Below are 22,535 nucleotides of genomic sequence, written 5' to 3' on the forward strand. Positions count from 1 at the left end.
TCAGAATTTCCTTTGGAAATAGCTCCAAGCGCCGTGTCAACAGTAAACTGTCTGGTTCGACAATAGAGTTTATCATTTATTTACTCCCCTCGGGGGTGCAGTGGGCGAGCTGTCTCAGGCGCCAGTCTACAAATCCAACGAGCTTGGAGGTGCCGGGACCGAGCCCACCTGTCACCGATGATAAAAATACCTTGGAGTCAACTTTGTGTGCAGACTCTTTCAGTGTCGTCACAACCCCTAGTGTGCAGTACACAACTCTGTGTACTTAAAAGAGCCCACGAATCCGTTGGTAGATGTCCAGATGGTAGCCACACGAATACGTACAAACACCTAGTTGCGGGTTCAGCAACGTGCAGTAAACATGAACAAAGTACTGACTATCTGTCCTAGACCACCCAGCTGTGACTGGGTACCTCGTAAGGATGGGAAAGCCACATTAACTAGGTGCGCCTGGTAGGCTGCAAGAGTTGTATGATGCCCAGGGAGTTGAGACTGTGTGCTGTTGTGATGGACATCCAATGATGGAGGGAAAAACACAGCGCCCTTGAGCAGTTGAAGTAACTAGATATCGGCGCTATACACATATCTAGTCGTATCGTATCGTATTTCGTTGACGTAAACAATGAACAAGAAAAGTACTGAACTTTGTGGAACGCCAGCTTTTAACATTCTCGGCGTGGATACGGCCCCATCAACAAACACTGATTGGCTACGACTGCTTACGTACCGTTTGAACCAGTTAAGTAACTTACCTTTAACTCCATACATTTCTAATTTTAACATAATCCCTTTATGTCATACCCTATCAAACGCTTTCGGTACAAAATACAATGCAGTGGTTTTCTTTGTTGTCGAGTGATATACAAATTTGATTATAGACTTATAGAGTGTCTACCGAAGAGGTCCGAGTAGAATAATATTCAACACATCTGCTTGATACAAGTTTAGAAATACTACTGACAATATTTGATACTGTTTCGACACCATGGAGAAATGCCTTTGTTGTTCCTGTTCCTACACCTGGTAGGGATCACACTCAGCCTTCTAACAACAGATGAATATCACTTACTATCTGCGGTTGTAAGACAATGGAATCTGTGGTAAATAATCGTTTAGCTTGGTACGTGGAAACTAATAATGTTATTACAAATATCCTGTGTGTTAACGCTATAGCAACTAAACAGCATGCAGTATCGATATTCTTTCATCTCGAACTGACCACCACCAGATTCCGTATAGCTAATTTCATCAATTTCACCAAATTCAAGTCTGCAACTCCTCATATTCGTAAACCATGGTTTCCCGGCCAGTGCAAACGAGCAAGAAAACGTGGAAAGAAAGCAGAAAAATAAGTTCGCAGACATCGTGCTCTTCATAACTTTAACAACGTTAAAATGAATGATGCTAAAGGTACGTCGTAGGTACAAGCAAAACAAGCGCCAATCATGGAGAGACTATGTCACAAACATTAATTCACGCCCGACCATGTCTACGATGTGGAATATGTTTGAGTATAAAAGGCAAAGGCTGGAAATCTGCTGTTCACCATCTTTAAGACTGTGAGAACTTAGTAACTAACAAATGTGACATTGCAAATATAATTGGCGAAACTCTTGCCAAAGACTTCATCAGCAAATTATATCCCTGAATATCAGAGATATTAGAAACAACAGGAAAAGCCAAAAGTTAATTTTGATTCAAATATCAATAAAGACAATAATGAAGTGTTTTCATTAAATGAGCTCTACGCCAGTTCCAAAACCTGCCCGGGACCACACAGCTCCATGAAATTACAGACCAAATTCTTTAACCAGCTGCGTCTGTAAAACCATGGAAAGACTGATAAAATAACAGATTAATACGGTATCTGGAAACCAATAACCTCATTACAAATATTCAGTGTGGTTTTCGGAAGAATAAAAGTGCTGTTGATCATTTTGTACATTTTTACTCCTTTGTTCAAAATGCTATAGTAACTAAACAGCATGATATTCTGTGATTTCGAGGAAGCGTCCAGTATTAATTGGAAGGATGGATCTTTTAAGAATTTACATTATTTTGGTTTGAGGGGTTTGGTTTTTGGTTTACCTCTTTTTATATCACAGTTTTTAAATACGAGTGGGCAGTATTTTGTCTGTCACGCCAGTATTAAAATACATAGTCTTTTAAAGACAGAAAATACAAACACGAATTGTCATTAAATGGCACTTCCATCAAATATTTAAAGGAAGCTAAGTTCCTTGGCCTCATCTTTGACTCACTAGATGAAAGCTAGATTCCTGAAGGCACTCGACTTGTTGAAAGTCGTTTCACATTCAGCGTTTGGAGGGGACCAAATTACCCTCCAATATGTATATAGAGAGTGAGTTCATATTTATCGTCATCGTCGTCGGCAATATTTCGCCCATTCCTTGATGAAAGCAATCAGTTGTCATCAATACGTTTATAAAGTAAAATCCCCGTTGACGAAGAACAGTGTTATGTTCCCGTCACGATATGGCTGAAATATTGCCGATGTGACGTTAAATATTAACTCAATCACTCACTCTTTGCAACAAAATCCCAAAGCGATCCCCGAAAGATTCTGCCATAACGTTTCGTTTAAAACGCACATGAACCACATCCAGTGCACGTAACTCCCAAATGCAAGTCACCGTAGCTAATGCTACTAGAAAAAGTACCGAACGTTATCTGTTCAAACTCCTCATTATGTAACGGCTCATGTTCACTGGATGCCAAGTGGCGAAGGACAACTGACAATTGCAATTAACTTGCAGGAAGTCTGAACCTCCTAGACTAGTCAACAAGTCTGAACAAACGAATCAGATACTGGGGCTCTGGAGTAGTAGACACCTTTGTTCCAGTAGTTGTTCCAAGAACCGAATTAATGGCAGCCAAATAGATTGACAATGTAGTATTTTTAGTTTCTTCGTAGCCCGTAAATGTTGTAGAAATTCAGCAACAACCTGATGTGATGCAGGGGTGGAAGAATTAATTCTCCTAATTCTACAACAATCTGTTAATTTCTTCCATTTATCGTCATACAATGATTTGGTTGATGTCCTATGCACAGATGTTTTAGCTGTACCTACTGAGAGAGTAACCCTTGGCTATCACACATTTCTGTACATGCACTATACGTGTAGACTGAGGGTTTGTGATGACCTGTGGTGCATGTCCAAATGTAGATGACGAAGTAGGTCGTTTCAGTCGGACAAACACGTTATGTTCTGTGCATAGAAACAGCAACATCAATATTAGCAAGCTTTTCACAGACATGCGATTTAGCGATCGGTGAACCACTTTTGAGCTTCCCAAGATACCTCAAACAGCCTTAGAAATGGGAAGATAATCAAATTTAATTGTCTCCAAATTGCCTCTTTCACAATGAGGCACCCATGAAGAGTCACCTCCCGGTGGTAAAGTGTGGACCCGGTGGTAAAGTGGTCGACAGGACTACATTGCTTGTCCTAGGATCGACCTGTTTGCAGTGGGTTGCGCCCCTTTGTCGGTGGTGGACTGGATCCTGGTGGTTGAGGACAGTGGAACAAGGACCAGGTGTTCTTACTTGCACAACACACCAGTACGGCTCTTACTTCACCTAGACGGGATGTTGAGTGGGCCCGGTTCAGTTAATCGGTGGTCATGTCAAGCCCTGTGTATGGATGTTTATATAGCATGACTCATTACTTTACTTGTTGAATGATATCTGTTGAGAAAGTTTCAGATAACATATAAGATATTTACCTAGAGCGTATACATAGAAGGCGGTGGCTCATCTGGTTGATCTGGATCTGCTGGACTATAACAATCCTGTATCCCTTTGGTGTTAGGTTGCTGGATTTCCTCTTACGTAGGACATTGCCCTTACTGGCACGCCGTGGAGGACAGAGAGCAGATTTGCTGAACCACATTACATTTCAATAGTGGGAAACAAAATAAAAGAAAGGGCAACTCTCAGATTCTCATTCTGAATTAGATTCCTCTGACGATAAAGTTGTCAAGAAACGTATACATTCAGAAAGCGATATCTGACCTGAGGGCTCAATAACTGGCCATGGAAGCTAAAGGCGAACGTACTGTAGCTTCATATTGCCCATTTCCTTCAGAAAAAAGACTTTAAGGGAAGGTTGGTGAGTTAAAAAATGAGATCTGGAGCACATGACACAACCTGTAAACATGGCATTTTGAGACATATACATGATTTCGGTTTGCGAGGTCGTTTGCCTGAATTCATAGCCAACTTTTTAAATAACAGACAATTTCAAGTCCGCTTGGGTTCTACCCTGTCTGATCATTACAATTAGGATCAGGATGTTCCACAAGGCAGTATTTTGTCTGTAACACTTTTTAGTATAAAGATAAATAGTTTATCAAAAGTTTTAAACCATTCAATTGATGGATCGTTATTTGTGGATGATTTTAATATTTCCTGTCGTGGTAAAAATATGCATACTATTGAACGGCAACTGCAGCTGTGTTTAAACAAAATAAATAAATGTTGTCTTGAAAACGGTTTTAAATTTTCTAAATCCAAACCTAATTGTATACATTTTTGTAGAAAATATAAGCCACATAAGGACCCAGAACTATCTCTAGATGGCACTCCCATCGAAGCTGTAAAGGAGGCCAAGTTCTTGGGCCTAATCTTTGAGAGCCACTTAACATTTCTGCCTTATATTAAGTCCCTTAAAACTAAATGCCTGAAGGTTTTTGACTTGTTGAAAGCTGTTTCCAACTCAAAGTGGGGAGGGGATCAAGCGCCCCTCTTACACCTATATCGATCACTGGTCCATTCAAAACTCGATTATGGCTCCATTGTATATGGTGGAGCCTGCAAAAGCAACCTTAAACTTCTTGATTCTGTCCACCATCAAGCCTTAAGACTTTGTCTTGGGTCTTTCAGAACTTCACCTATTGACAGTCTCTACGTTGAGGCCGATGAACCATCCCTTACACAACGTCGTATGAAATTGTCTTTACAATACATTACTAAATTATATCCTAATGAATCTAACCCTGCCTATAACTGTGTGTTCAATCCACTGTATGAGGATTTGTACGACAAGAAGTCTTTCTTGTTCCACCTCTAGGACACAGAATTAAACCCTTTCTTTCTTCGGCCGGCATTGAGCTAGAAAATATAGCTCCTTCCTGTCTTCTTTCTTCTCCTCCTTGGCAACTGGTTAGGCCACAAGTCGACCTACCATTAACTTCATGTAAAAGAATCAGAAACTAATGAACTACAATATAAACAAGAATATAATCAATTAAAACATAAATATAGCAATTATAAATCCTTATTTACAATGGATCCAAGGACGGTGGCGCAGTGGCTTTTACTTTATAAAACTTTTATTATCCACACCAACTAGGTATGTTTCTTAGCGATAATATGATGCATCAGCATATGACGTCATCATGATATTAATCACCATTATTCAACTCTTATCATCACCATAACTGAAGCATACTGTGCCATGGTATTACAAATTAAATGATTGATATGCCTGATAAATACATTCAGTTGTCATCTGTCAGTCATCACGTATAATGAAGTATAATTAAGTATTTTGTCTACTTGGCAACAGTGAGGCATGAATCAGTTCTCGATTAATTATTGAACTTTAATATTTTATGCCTGGAAGTTTGAAGTAGATTGCTAGTGGCTGTATCCTCAAATGGGTGAATGTATCCCCAAACCCCATCCCTTGTGATCAAAGAATCACGGTCAAGCATGTGTTGATTGATATTTTAAATCGCGAATTATAAAGGATTATTAGATGATTTGTAAATAGATGAATATGTTATGCTTGGAAGTTTAAATTAGATTGTTAGTGGCTGTATCCTTAAGGGGGTTAAAGCATCCCAAACCTTTCAAAGCTACATTTAAAACGTAGTATGTTTGTTCTTTTAAAGTTTGACTACATATTTCCTACAATTGCATGCGACTGAAGGGATGGTGAGTGAGTGAGTTAATATTTAACGTCACATCGGCAATATTGCAGCCATATCGTGACGAGAACGATTAATTATAACAATACAAAGGCATTAATAGCACATACATTGTAAAACCCTGTCAACGAAGGACACTAAAACTGACTAGAATATCACAGAGTAGATTGTAAAACTAGTGAATAGACCTAAAACAATGTATCTATAAAGGACAGTACAATATAAAAATGAGCTATAGTTTGCCAACAACTGAAGGTAGATCACCATACTAAGGACCATGGGGACTTACAGTAAATTTGCTTCCTGCATGGACCCTAGTTGGATTTACATTATCCCTTCAGCTGTTGGCAATTTAGACAAATCTAGCCATAAAGTAAAAACACACTCATTCTACGATTAAAAAGCTGGAAAACTGAAATTTACTTCAAATGTTTTTTACTCTCTCAGGAGGACAATAACTTTACGGTACTTCAACCCCCTTTTGAGGGTACAGCCACTAACGATTTGAGTTACTATTTTAATCTTCCAATTTTAAAATATATATCTATTTACAGTTCAACTAACAAATCTAATTCCTTTAAAACTGCAATGATTAAATGAGGGCTAATATTGCTAAAAAGAGCCTTCATAGTTTGTGACTTAAAATACTGATCCCTTGTGAAGGAATACTCAACACAGTCAAGAAAGACTATGATTCTTTCATCACAAGGGATGCAGAACGGAGGATCCTCACCTTTCAAAAGGTATTTATGAGTATATCTCGTATGGCCAATACGACATCGCCGCAAAATGACCTCCTCAAATCTGGACTGACAGCCCAAGTGGGTATAACCAATTTAAGGTTTCATTGCATGTATATTTACACCCACTTGGGTGTCCCACTTCTTTTGCATCAGATCACGGATATACGATCTAATTGTAGCTTTATAATCGGAGTATGGAATAAGAAGTGGAGTCACGGATTTGTTGAGTGCTGCCTTGGCAGCAAGATCGACCATTGTGTTGCCAGAAATGCCTACATGGCTTGGTAACCAACAAAAGACGATGTCGTATTGGCCAGTAGCAAGATATAATTCAATTATTTCTATTAAATGTGGATGTTTACATGACAGGTTTTTAATTGCCTGGAGGCAAGAAAGAGAATCGGAATAGATAATATACTGTTTATGTCTCAGATCTCTTTCAATATATTTAAGAGCGGTTAATATAGCGTTTGCTTCTGCTGTGAAAATAGAACTATTATCTGGTATACTGAAAGAGACTGTTCTGGATCAATGACAGTGGCACAAGCCACTGCGCCACCATCCTTGGATCCATCTGTAAATAAAGATTTGTATGTATTATAGTTACTTTTTAATTGATTACATTCTTGTTTATATTGTAATTCATTTGTTTCTGATTTTTTAAACCTCATCAGAAGACGGGAAGGAGATATTTTGGCAAGCTCAATGCCGCAAGCGGACAGAAAAGGTTTCACTCTAAGTCCCAGAGGCATAACAAGAGAAGACTTTTTATTGTATAGATCCCCATAAAGAGGATTAAAAACACGGTTAAATGCAGAATTGGCCTCATTAGAATATAGTTTTGTGACATACTGTAAGGAGAGTTTTATACGTCGTTGAGTAAGAGATGGCTCATCGGCCTCGACGTAAAGACTATCAATAGGAGAAGTTCTAAATGACCCAAGACATAGTCTTAGATCTTGATGGTGGATAGAATCAAGTATTTTGAGGTTGTTTTTACACGATGGAGCCGTAATCAAGTTTCGAAGGGATGAGAAATCTGTATAAGTGGAGTAGGGTAGTTTGGTCTCCTCCCCACTTTGAATTGGAAACAACTCTTAACATATCAAGTGCCTTCAGGCATTTAGTTTTAAGGGATTAAATGTGGTTTAGAAAAGCTAGCTGTGAGTCGAAAATAAGACCCAAGAACTTGGCCTCCTTTACTACTTTGATGGGGGTGCCATTTAAAAATAATTCTGGATCTTTATGCGGTTTATACTTTCTGCAGAAATGCAAGCAATTTGTTTTTGTTATAGAAAATTTAAACCCGTTTTCAAGTGACCATTTTTCAATTTTACTGAGACAAATTTGTAATTGCCTCTCTATTGTATGCATATTTCTACCTCTACAAGAAACATTAAAATCATCCACAAATAGTGACCCATCTACTGAATCACTTAAAACCTTAGAAAGACTATAGATTTTAATACTAAATAAAGTCACAGACAAAATACTGCCTTGTGGAACACCCTGATCTTGATGAAAGTAGTCTGAGAGAGTTGATCCCACACGTTCTTGAAACTGTCTTTTAAAAAATTAGATATAAACTGAGGCAAGCTACCTCTCAACCCACAAGAATGTAAATCTTTTAAAATACCATGCTTCCAAGTAGTATCATATGCTTTTTCGAGATCAAAAAAGATTGATACTGCATGTTGTTTTTTAATGAAAGAATTTTTAACAAATGATTCCAAACGAACCAAGTGGTCAATTGTGCTTCGGTTTTTACGAAAACCACATTGTATATCAGTAATCACATTTTTGGTTTCCAAAAACCAAACTAAGCGATTATTTACCATTCGCTCCACGGTTTTGCAAACGCAGCTAGTTAAGGAAATAGGTCGGTAATTTGATGGATCTGTATGATCCCTTCCAGGCTTTGGAATAGGAACAACTATGCCTTTTCACCATGAAGGGGGAAAATGTTGTATTATCCAAATTTGGTCAAAACTGCCAAGTAACGTTTCGAGACATGATTCGGGCAAGTGTTTTAAGAGTTGGTAGAGGATATCATCAGGTCCTGTTGCAGTATCGTGTGATAGCGCACTATGAAGTTCATGTAATGAAAATATCTCATTTAAATCTTCACCATTATCAGATTTAAAATTCACTGGTTTCTTCTCTTGGGGTGTTTGATAAGTCTGGAAATTTGGATGATAATTTGAGGAGGACGAATGTTTTGCCAAAGTTTCATCCAACTTGTTTGCAATATCAGATTTTTCAGTTAGTATGTTATTATCATTTTTTAGATGCTGAATAGTACTGGATTTGGAACCCTTGCCTTTAATTTTTTTATCATATTCCATACCCTTGACATAGGAGTACGGGAATTTATTTTGGAAACGTAATTATTCCAAGTATGACGTTAAATGTGCTTAAACGTTCGTCGAGCTTTAGCTGATTTTTACATTATTTACTGGTAAACACATATAAGATGATCCACGACCTGACAACTGACCCCAATTTGCATACTTGGGAACGCCCCACAGAACGATCCACTTGAAACAAGAGGGAGACAGGTTGTCTGATAAATATCGAGAAGTTCATTTTCCCCGTGCGTTTCACGCATGAATTCTTATAGCACACTCGATTTGGGAACAGGTACAATCCCAACGAATTGAATCAACACAATATACTGAGCAAATATGTTTAGGACCACCGACCCATTTCACGAAGGAAATGACATTTTCCTGGGTTTTTTTTAACAAAATTGTTCAATATCTAAAATGCTTGTCAATGCCCCACTCATCTATTTGTCTTCGTCTTAACTAAAGGTTAGCCTGGAATATCAGTATCTTATGCCTGAAATTGCAGTCTTATCATTCGAAGGAATATGCGGTGTTGATTTCATGTCACAGTTAGCATGTATTGCACGTGCATAATCGTCAAGCTACCAGGTGTACTCGCCCAATTCGTTGTACCGCCTCTCTTGTCACAAATGCGTTTAGTGCGCAGGATCATCTAATATGTGTTTAGCAGTAGGTTATGAACAGAGGGATGAAGACAAAAATATTTCTCTGCTTTCTTCCTCTTTTTCCTAACGCCTGTTTGCATTCATCATTAAACCATGGTTTACGGATGTGCGGATTTACATCAGCTACATGTTTTAGTTTGTGCGAGAACATTTTAATTGGATCAGGTACATCCATGAAAAGGTCGGGTTTAAGTTCCTTAAGGCAGGTGGCCTGAAATAATGGCCAATTGGCCTTTGAAAAATTCCATTTTGGTACAGGCGGATCATCGGAAGGGTTAATTGCTGTAAGTACTGTTGGAAAATGGTCACTACCACAAAGATCATTATGGACTGACCATTCAAATTCATTATAAACGTTTCACTCAGTGAGTGACAGGTCTAAAGAAGAATATGTTCCCGTTGCAGGATGTAAATGTGTGCCAGAGCCATCATTGAATATACATAAATTATTATCAGATATAAACTCATCAAGAACTTTCCCTTTACTGTTGGTATCAGGACTTCCCCATAATGGGTTATGGCCATTGAGATCACCCATTATGATACAGGGTTTCGGTAATTGGTCATTCAAATCTTGAAGATCAGTCTGATGGAGAGTGGAAGAAGGGGAGATATACAAGGAACATAGAGTAAGGGTTATATGTAAAGTAAGGCGAACAGCAACAGCCTGAAGACTGGCCGAAGGGATGGTGTGAACCCAGCTGGGGTCCACGCAGGTAGCAAAATTAATGTAAGTCCCCATGATCCCTAGTATGGTGAGCAACCTGTTTTTATAGTCTTCTGTAGTTAAAGTATTTCAGATTTCATTACTACTTTTAAATATGTATTTGTGACACTCCAATTAGTCCTACTGTTCTTTGTCGACAGATATTTTAAACTGATGACTTAAATATTGAAACATTTTAACGAACTCACTTTAAAATTGGTATGTCTATCATGAATTTATAACTATTTAAAGTCACGATATTGCTCCAATATTGCCTCTGTGACGATAAATTTTATCAAACTCATTCCCCAAGTACCTAAACAATTACAGTCTTTGCTCCTTATGCGTGACAGTTATTGTGTGGGAGGTATGTGTTTGATAGAGAGCTGAAATGTCAAAGTTGTACTATAATACTTTTCTATTAACATTTGATGGGTTGGTTCACCATGGTTACCGTTGTGATGTGGATGATATTATTGAAACACAGCGACGTTCTTTCTTTCGTCGGACGATGATTAATGAAGTCGCGTGCGTATTAGCAGCTACGCTGCTCAGTGTGACAGGTTTGATTCTCTTCTATTTTCTCAATTTAAATATATCTGGGGATGTTCGAGCAAATGTTTCTGACCATATTGCTAAAATTTATAATCTTAACTTTTGTGCTTTAGGGGGTTTGCAGCGTGGTCAGGGAGTTGCTTAGTGAACTCCTGCTTTCTTTCTTCTAACTATATCCATCCATAGAATGTTAATCTCTTCTCTTAGGATGGATCTGTGAATTCCAGGAGGAACAGCACCTACCAGTCATGCTATAGAGTCATAATATTACAACTTTGGGCTGGTCGATAGGGGTACAAAATCTCACAGCCTCTCTTTTGCTATTTCCTTCATTTACAGTTGGTGAGTCAGATCATATACCCTGCTCCCCTGCTTCTCCAAACTGCCATATTGCCGGCAGTATTCACTAGCTGTCTGTATGTGCAAGTCAGTGGAATGAATTAGTGTTGAACATTCATCATTAAAATCCTTACGAAACTGAAAGACAGACAAATATCAAATACATTTATTAAGTTTTATGGTGACAAGTGCTTAGTGTGGTAAAGTTTGTTTCCCATATGTTCGGTGCTTAAAAAGACCACCTGGCCACTTGACACCAAATGTGGTATGCTTTAGGTCGATTTGGTGAAAACTTTGATCACATTCCTGGGGAGGACGAAAGATAGAATCTGAAAGATGCAGTTAGAATCTGAAAGAGAAAACTGGCTGTGAAACACGAAATTGATACGTAAGGAAGCGTGGTAGGGCCATAGTGTAAAATGTTTTTGGTGTCACTCACTCCTAAGTAGGTCCATCGTATGTGATTGAGCCTGTAAAAGCAACCTAAAACTTCTTGATTCTGTCCATAGCAATGCCCAAGGTAAGTCAGGTAACTCATCCGGACCTCAGTCAGTGAGGGCTGAAACCCTGACCATAAGGGTACCCTCAGTTTACGTTGATTTGAGGCAAATCTCTTCTTCAAAGATGGGAAATAGTACGTGCACTACAGACTGTATTACACGGAAGAGGTGTAACAGATATATTTAGAGCTAGATAGATTTATTTAGACTTGATTTAATGATTCTGTAATGTTGGCATTTATTTGTTGGTAGAAATTTGTCATTACACTAATGAAACTTGTTTTATTTGAAAGACAATAGTTTATAATTAATAGATAATACCTTAAGATATGTTTTCATATGACAGAGGCATTTGCAAAACAAATATAAAGTCGGTGACTTTGACATGTCATTTTCAGCACGTTCATGATCAAGTTACCTCCCTTTGAAAACCCTTGCTAATGCTAATCAGAGTGAGTTTTGTCGCTTTTTCAATAATAAGAAAGGGACTTTAAGTTTAGAAAAGTGAGACATTGTGAATGAAACGAATTAGGAAAATCCTAAAGCATTTTTTTAAATAAGAATCAGTTTTTGCCTGTCAAGAGCCCATGGCCTGTCTCTCTTAGTAATTCACCCTTATAATTAATTTCTCATGAGTTTATGTTATATTTGCTTTCGACTTTGTTATTTTATCAATGTGACGACAAGAGTCATCAGATGATAACTATCCCACCAGCTCCACTTAAGATCCTAAGATCTTTCTTCTGCCCCGGAAACAAACCCTAACCGGGAATCAATTCTAACTCTAACCATTGAATTCCTTTTAGAAAATATGAAAATGCATGAGTTCAATACTTGCTTGGTCCGTATGTAAAGTTTGAGAAAATTATAATGAACGGTTTTCAAGTTCTGCTCCGGAAACGAAATAATGACAGACAGGACAGATAGACAATGTTTATGATTTTATCCCACGGTATCATTACCACAATACAGAAATGGTGATTTCCTAAAATTAGGCCATCATGCATTTAACATATTTAATCATGAAAACTGCAGGAATAAGCCGTATTTTGATGGTATGCATTTGCGCTTTAATTAATGCAACTGCGTCTGACGTGTGAAGAGATTTTTTAAAGCTGGGATCATGTTTAAAGTACATGTTAGTGTTTCCTGTTCCTATCAATTCTTTATATTAGTATAACTTCACTCATCTGCATCCCACTTGTCCTAAGTGTCAGAAATATATACTGACGCACAATGAAACGCAAAACCCGTTTTGGTCATTTTCAAAAATATTTTACATAATGGATTCAATTATCACACTTGATGTAAGGTCGCCAAATGAAACCATAAGAAGATTTTGGTTCGAACCCATTTAATGTTCTGGGCAAAGGGATAATTCGACAAAACACAACCCTGACAGTTTTCTTTTATGATTGCGCATGGTTACCGTGACATGCACGAGGAAAGTGGGGTTTTGGACGCATAAAAGTCATCGTGATTCGATTATTTCACTACCAGTCACAAAATGCCACGGCTCAACGAACCACAGAGGAATCAAGCCATTGGGATGCTGTTGGCCGGAACAGCACAGAGCGAGGTTGCCTGCCTTTTTGGAGTGCATCCATCAACTGTCCACAGACTCCAGCAACGTCATCAGCAAACAGGAAGTGTTCGTGACCGTCCACGACCAGGCCGACTTCCGGTTACGACACCACGTCAAGACCGACACATTCGAGGAGCACATCAACGGAACCGCTTTCAGACAGCAGCAAACACAGCTCGTACCACAGTAGGACGTAATGGACGGCAAGTCAGCGCTATGACGGTGATAAGACGCCTGCGAGCTGTGGGTATGAGATGTCGTAGGCCATACCGTGGAAACATCATGGCACCACCTCAACGGGCTGCCAGACTGCAGTTTGCTCAACAACATCGCCTTATGCCACCTAGATTCTTCAAGGTTCTGTTGACGGACGTCAACGTGCATACAGACGGCAACATGAACGTTATCAAGATGGATGCGTTATTGAGAGAAATCGCTTTGGTGGAGCAGTGTAATGGTTCAGGAAACAATCAATGCCAGATTTCGGAGCCATCTGATTGTGATTAACGGTACCAGATTTCGACCAGATTTTAAGGCCTGTTCCTCAACCGCTTCTGAATAACCATGGACATCAGCAAATGCCCTTGACATTCCAGCACGATAACGCTCATCCCCACACTGCACGCCTTACCAGAGACTTTCTCCAGCAAGCACAGATACCAGTTATTCCCTGGCCATCTGTTAACCCCATTGAACATTTGTGGGATGAACATGCAAAGGAAAGACAATTAAATTCTTTACATGACTGTATTAAAACTTGTTTGCAAATGATATGGTTTGTCATTTTTTTTTCTAGTATGAAATGGGTTTTGCCTTTTCATTGTGTGTCAGTAGATATTTACTGTTATATTTGCTCATAGTATGGCCAGCATTGTAAAAAAAAAACTGTTTTAAGTGTCTGCTTTACTTACTATCCACAGAAGCGCAAATAATGTGAATAAACACAAATTACATGCACCTGTGTCGGTAGTGGAGGGGATCCTGGTGGTTGAGGGCAATGGGAGCAGGACCAGTGTTCCTATTGCTCAACACACCGCTTTGGCCCTGACTTCACCTAGACGGGTGTTTGAATGGGCCCGGTTCAACCAATCGGATGGTCATGCCAAGCCCTGTACATGGATTTTATGTCATTGCACAGAATTTGATTTGGGATTGCTTAGATTTTAGTCTTGGCTCCCTTTGTTCATAGAATATTATTTGACTTGAATTTTGATTACATGAACTTTGCCTAGAGTCTTATGCCCAGGCGGTTGCTCATGGGCCACTCTGGTGGAACTGTTAATATTTTTAATGTTTCTGCTGGAGTATATCATCCGAGTATCCTTGGTGCTGTAAGCTGGAGGCCCGCTTACTTTAGCATTGTCCTTGTGATACTCCGTGGTGGGTGGGAAGCTCGGATGACGAACCAATATACCAATAATCATGGATTACCAAACCCCTAACAAAAAAACCAAACGTCAACTGGAAAATGATGATCAACATCGACCCTCTACACAAATTGATCACTGGCCACGTTTTTTGATTATTGAGACACGTGACAAGACTCTTTTGAAATTAAATTCCTTTGCAGTTTCAAAAGGTATCTCTGGCATTGCAGGTGAGGTAAAAGATCAGGTTCACTGCTGATTGAATATAGCAGAAAACAACAAGCTACCAACCTGTTATCAACTGATATGTTTGTCGGAGTCCCGGTATTAGTTTCTGCCCACAGAACTCTGAATACAAGCAAAGGTATAGTTCGAGACCGTGAGCGTCTTCTAGCAGACATGACTGATCTTGATATAATGTCCGAGATGAAAGATCAAGGAGTATCTTTCGTCAAACGTTTCACATCACTGAAAAATAATGAGACTGTCCAAACCAACACATATCTGTTTTCATTTTCAGCTCAAACACCTCCAAAGTCAATCAAAGCAGGTTACTGCAATCTGAATGTTGACTTATATATTCCAAATCCTCTGCGCTGCTTTAAGTGTCAAAAGTACGGACATGATGTTAATACTTGCACATTGTCTGTTACATGTGCTCACTGTGCTGGGATTACACATGTAACCGAAGATTGTGACAGTATTCACAAAAAATGTGCAAACTGTTCAGGAAATCATTCATCCTTTTCGAAAGAATGTCCCATTTGGAAAAGGAAAAGGCAAATGGAAATTAACAAAATCAAATTTTCCAGGAACGTCAGTTTTGCTGAAGCAAGAAAGATGGTACAATCTACTGAGCACACTGAAACTTACGCATCTGTCAAAAAAACATCTGAAACCTTATCAAAAGGAACAACTACGCCAGTACTAACTTCGTCAAGCTCATGTCAGACTGACCTGACATGGGTAAATTCAGATATTCCTCAGTCTATCTCTCCTGATCTTCCACAGTCTATCTCAGAACAGTCTACTCAGACAGATACAGCTCAGTCTACACCAAAGGCCGTATCTCCTTCGACTACAACTCCTTCACAATCTGATAGAAACGATAAACAAACTGTAAAATCGAAATTCAAGACAAGGCCAGAAACTTCGAAATCAAATCGAGCACCAAAGGGGTCAGATAATAAATTCAAATTGTTTAACAAGTTTGGATCACTTGAGGAAATGGATGTATCGGATCACATCCATCCCAAGGCACATAGCTTATCCCCCTCAAAGAAAGCGCAGGGTAGATCCCCAATCAACCCACCCAAACGATAATGTCTTCCAGAACTATAGTACAATGGAACTGTAGAGGATTAAAGACAAATTTTAATGAGTTTCATGTTTTAGTTCAAGACCTGGCACCATCAGTATTTTGTCTGCAACTTGAAACAGACAGATAATTTTAATCTCCGTCAGTTCGATGCATATCACTCTTTCTCACCTCCAAGTGACAGGTCCACTGGCGGATCTTCAATCCTCGTTAAGCAAAATGTTATTCATAGCCCGCTAACACTTAAAACTAATCTTCAAGCCGTTGCAGTGAGACTCACTCTTCATATCGCATTTACAATATGTTCGCTGTATATTCCGCCTTCTGACTCTCTTAACCTGTCTGATCTTCAAGCTCTCTATGATCAACCTCCGAAACCCTGCATTATAATGGGTGATCTCAATGGCCATAATCCACTCTGGGGTGGTACAAATACTAACACTAAGGGTAAAACACTGGAGGATTTTATTTCCAATAATGATTTGTGTATATACAATGATGGTTCGAACACTTATCTGCATCCTGCAACCGGTACCTACTCTTCTCTGGATTTATCTCTTGCAGACACAATGGAAGTGATCACTTTCCAACGATACTATCAGAAATATTTCCAACTGATTCGCCATCTTACACAAGATGGAATTTTTCCAAAGCAGATTGGTCCTTATTTCAAACTTTATGCACATCTAAACTACGACCCGAATGTTTTTTAGATATGGCTGATCCTATTCACGCGTTTTCCGACGTTTTAACTGAAATTGCTGATGAGTGCATACCAAGGTCCTCTACAGCTCCACATGTACGGAAGCCATGGTTTAATGCAGACTGCAAAAATGCTAGAAAAGCGAGGAAAAAGGCAGAGAAATATTTCCGTCATCACCCAACTGTATACAATTTAAAGAAATTTAAAATACTAAATGCGAAGGCACGTCGTACATTCAAGCAAAACAAACTGCAATCTTGGAGAAACTATATTTCCAAAATAAATTCACACACGCCTATGTCTAAGGTGTGGAACATGATTCAGAGAATCAAAGGCAAAGGTTCAAAGTCGGCTTTTCACCATCTTAAAGATGGTGATAATTTAATAACTGACACATCTAAAATTGCCAATAAAAGTGGCGAAACTCTTGCCAAAAACTCATCATCAGCAAATTATGTTCCTGAGTTTCAGAGGTATCAGAAACAGCAGGAAAAAGCAAAACTTAATTTTGATTCCAATAACGGTGAAGATTATAATGAAGTGTTTTCATTACATGCGTTATATACAGCTCTTGAGCAAGCACATGACACTGCAGCGGGTATTGACAACATACATTATCAGCTATTGAATACACTTGCCTGAACCATGTCTTATGGCACTTTTAGATATATTTGACCAAATATGAACGTCTGGAGAATTTCCTCCTTCTTGGCGTAATGCCATTGGAGTCCCAATACCAAAACCTGACCGGGATCATACAGATCCGTCGAATTACAGGCCGATATCTCTCACTAGCTGTGTCTGTAAAACCATGGAACGTATGGTGAACAACAGATTAACTTGGTATCTTGAAACCAATAACCTGATCACAAATATTCAGTGTGGTTTTAGGAAAAATCGTAGTACCATTGTTCATTTGGTACGTTTGGAATCGTTCGTTAAAAATTGTATAGTCAATAAACAGCATGCCGTATCGATTTTCTTTGATCTTGAGAAAGCTTATGATACGACCTGGAAGCATGGCATTTTGAATGATTTACATGACTTTGGGTTGAGAGGCCGTTTGCCTCTTTTTATATCAGAGTTTTTAAAAGACAGGCAATTTCAAGTCCGAGTGGGTTCAACCCTGTCTGATCATTACAATCAGGATCAGGGTGTCGATCAAGGCAGTAGTTTGTCTGTCACTGTATTTAGTATTAAAATCACCAATTTATCCAAGGTTTTAAATGATTCAATTGATGGATCACTTTTGGTGGATGATTTTAATATCTCCTGTCGTGGTAAAAATATGCATACTATTGAACGGCAATTGCAATCGTGTTTAAACAAAATAAATAATTGGTGTCCAGAAAACGGTTTAAGTTTTCTAAATCCAAAACTAATTGTATACACTTTTGTAGAAAATATAAGCCGCATAAGAACCCTGAACTATCTTTAAATGTCACTCCCATCAAAGTTGTAAAGGAGGCCAAGTTCTTGGGTTCTCATTTAACCTTCTTACCACCCACACATTAAATACCTTAAAGCTAAATGCCTGAAGGCACTAGATCTGTTGAAAGCTGTTTCCAACTCAAAGTGGAGAGGGCACCAGACTACCCTCTTACATCTATATCGATCACTGGTCCGTTCGAAACTCGATTGTGGCTCCATCGTATATGGTGGAGCCTGCAAAAGCAACCTTAAACTTCTTCATTCTGTCCACCACCAAGGCTTAAGATTTTGTCTTGGGCCTTTCAGAACTTCACCTACTGACAGTCTTTACATTGAGGCCGATGAACCATCTCTTACACAACGTCGTATAAAATTATCCTTACAGTACGTTACTAAATTATACTCTAATGAATCAAACCCTGCCTATAACTGTGTGTTCAATCCACTCTATGAGGATTTGCATAACAACAAGTCCTCTCTTGTTCCACCTCTAGGGCATAGAATTAGATCATTTCTTTCTTCGGCCGGCATTGAGCTGGACAATATAGCTCCTTCCTGTCTTCTTTCTTCTCCTCCTTGGCAGTTGGTTAAGCCACAAGTTTACCTAACATTAACTACTTTTAAAAAATCAGAAACGAATGAATTACAGCATAAACAAGAATAAGAATATAATCAATTGAAACATAAATATAACAATTATAAATCCTTATTTACATATGGGTCCAAGGACGGTGGCGCAGTGGCTTGTGCCACTGTCATTGGATCCAGAACAATATCTTCTAGATTACCAGATAATAGTTCTATTTTTACAGCAGAAGCTAACGCCATATTAACAGCTCTTAAATATATTCAAAGACACCCTAAACATAAACAGTATATAATCTATTCCGACTCTCTTTCTTGCCTTGAGGCGATTAAATTTGTCTTGTAAAGATCCACTTTTAATAGAAATTATTGAAATGTATAATGATCTTGCAACTGGCCAATACAACATCGTATTTTGTTGGTAACCCAGCCACGTAGGTATTTCAGGGAATACACTGGCTGACCTTGCTGCCAAGGCAGCACTCAACAAATCTGTGACTCCATTTCTTATTCCATACTCAGATTATAAAACTGCTATTAGATTTTATATCCGTGATCTGAGTGGGTATTAATAAATTACATGAAATAAAACCTTACATTGGTTATACCCACTTGGGTTGTCAGTCCAGATTTGAAGAAGTCATACTACGACGATGTCGTATTGGTCATACAAGGTATACACATGCATACCTATTGAAAGGTGAAGATCCTCCATTTTGCATCCCTTGTCATGAGAGAACCACGGTCAAGCATATCCAAATTCGGGCACATTTGAAATATAATAAAGTTATATACACAAGGTGAAAGATTTATTTCCTTATTATAAGAGCCATTTATTACTTACCCGTTGATGATATAAGTGTTTAATAATAGCATATGACGTCAGAGTATAGTTTTGACAAAACAATGCTCATTGTAATTCTTCAGCACTTTCCGATAACAAAACAATGTCATCTGCATACAATAGTGCTAATAATTTTATATACATGCTAAACTGTTCTTCAATAAAACAAGTTACAGAACCAAGTACATTCACATGCTTTCGCGTACAAAGGTTTCAGGTTCGTTAAAGTAGAGAAAAGAGAAAAACGGGGATGAATATCTGCCCTAGACAACGCCAATATCACAGTGGAAGAATAGTGAAGTAGAAGCACCATGTTTTACATGGGATTAAAATTGTTGGTACATATAGTACATTATCTTTAAACAGTTGCTGCTTATGTTACTATACTCATTGTAATCCATAACCGTTCCTCTAAACAGTGCCAAAGGCCTATATTCATATAGACTGGTCTGATGTAGCCATGCAAGATTCAGGTGGAACACTACTCCCGACATGGATTATGTTTCCGTCCGGCACTGTATCTTTTATATCTTTAACTTTAGCGGTACTTACCTACTCCCTTCGAAATTAGCTTTTTCCGGGGAATCCGAAATATAACTCTCAGCCCTCCGTGGACATCTGAAAAATAAATTTCAGCCTTCCCGGCGCGACACCGACGGCGTTATGCAATTGGTGTGTTCACGAAATATCATTAACTTGTTAACAGATAGCTGGTTATGTTGTCCACACTAGGGCGGACTGAGGCAAAAAAAAACCCAAAGGAATTCCTTCTTAAAAACTTCATAATGTAAGTAATTAATTTGGTCCTTTACAATAATACGTGACTAAATGTTTAGTATATATCATTTTAGAACACATTAAACAGTTTCTAGAGAAATAAGTAGACAAGGTCATATGACAGATGATTCCAGAGACAAATAGTTTATGAGATTGTAGTTTATGAAAAGCATTAAATTAGAAAATAAGCAAGCCAATCTGACCTCTAATGCTCAGGAATTACTACCACTTGAATGACAATAGTTTGAGAATGTGACAGCTCAGAAAACTGACCTTTCGATCTCTTTCAGGCTCAGGGCCTCTACAATACGCTTTGAAATGTGGGTGCTGCTTTAGCTCATAACTCATCTCCTGTGAATTTATAACATGACTGTAATATCTAGACATTTCATAGATTGCTAATGTGAATCATTTTTCACACACGCCTTAATTAAGTACGATCTACAAGTTGTTCAGCTTGACCTGATCAAGTGATTACTAATACATTGCGTGACAGTGTCAAAACTGGTTGGGTCTATTATTGTGAAGGGGTGATTGTCAACAGCCGCGAAAAGGTCGCCGTTTGACATCTCAGTGTCGAGAAATCGTCGGCAATGCCTAACTGTCTTTAACAACTGACTATTCGGGCTTTTAGGCAGCCAGCAGCAGCTGTGAATCGGATTCTGAAATTAACTGACTTTACGTTGTAAACTTAGTAAACCAACCAAATTCAAACAATTTTGTTTCAGAAGAGTTATTTTCCGGGTGTTTCACACGAACGCAACAATAACTGCATTCTCTGCTCCCCTATTTAATGAAGTTAACTCGACCAGCCGTTTATCCCATCTGACCTCCCGCAACATGCATATGAAGAGTAGCTCAGGTCAAGCTGATTAACATGTGAGTGAGTGAGTTAACATTTAACGTCACATCGGCAGTATTGCAGCCATATCGTGACGAGAGCATTCTTAAAAGGGAATTAATGTATATCATAAAAACCTGTCAACGAAGGACAGTAAAACAACTAGAATATCACAATAAGAAATAAAACTAGCGTGAAAAGTTAAAACTAATATTCCTATTCAGACAAAACAATATAAAAACAGGCTATATAGATCACCAACAACTGAAGGTAGATCACCATACTAGGGGCCATGGGGACTTACAGTACTTCTGCTACCTGCATGGTCCCTAGCTGGATTTACATCATCCCCTCAGCTGCTGGTGATTGTATGCAAGATTAGCCACAAATTAAAATGACACATATTCTACGGCTAAGATAAAATGGAAGATCAAATTTGACTTCAAATGTTTTGGGACTTACGTACCCTCTCAGGAGGACAATAATTTTACAGTGCTTTAACCCCCCTCGAGGATACAGTCACTAACACTCTAAGTTACTAATTCAAACTTCCAAGCATAAAATATTTTTCTATTTACAATTCACTTAGCAAATCTAATTCTTTTAAAAATGCAATAATTAAATGAGAGCTAACAGAATTAAAAATATCCTTCAAAGTTTGTGAATTAAAATATTTATCCCTTGTGATGGAATATTCAACACAGTCAAGCAGGACATGCTTGACTGTGATTCTTTCATCACAAGGGATACAAAACGGAGGATCTTCACCTTTTAATAGATACTCGTGAGTATACCTCGTATGGCCAATGCGACATCGTCAAATCTGGACTGACAACCCAAGTAAGTATAACCGATATAAGGTTTTATTTCATGTAATTTATTTATACCTACTTCAGTGTCCCACCTCTTCTGCATCAGATCACGGATATACGTTCTAATGCAAGCTTTGTAATCTGAATATGGAAGAAGAAGTGGTGTCACAGATTTGGTGAGTGCTGCCTTGGCAGCAAAATCGGCCATCACATTCCCAGAAATACCTACGTGACTGGGTAACCAACAAAAGACGAAGTCGTATTGGCCAGTAGCAAGAGTATTATACAGTTCCATAATTTCTATTAAAAGTGGATGTTTACAGGAAATATTTTTAATAGCTTGAAGGCAAGAAAGAGAGTCGGAATAGATTATATACTGTTTACGTTTAGGGTGTCTTTGAATATATTTAAGAGCTGTTAATATGGCGTTAGCTTCTGCTGTAAAAATAGAACTATTGTCT

Source organism: Haliotis asinina, chromosome 12, assembly GCF_037392515.1.
Source record: "Haliotis asinina isolate JCU_RB_2024 chromosome 12, JCU_Hal_asi_v2, whole genome shotgun sequence".
Lineage (NCBI taxonomy): Eukaryota > Metazoa > Mollusca > Gastropoda > Lepetellida > Haliotidae > Haliotis > Haliotis asinina.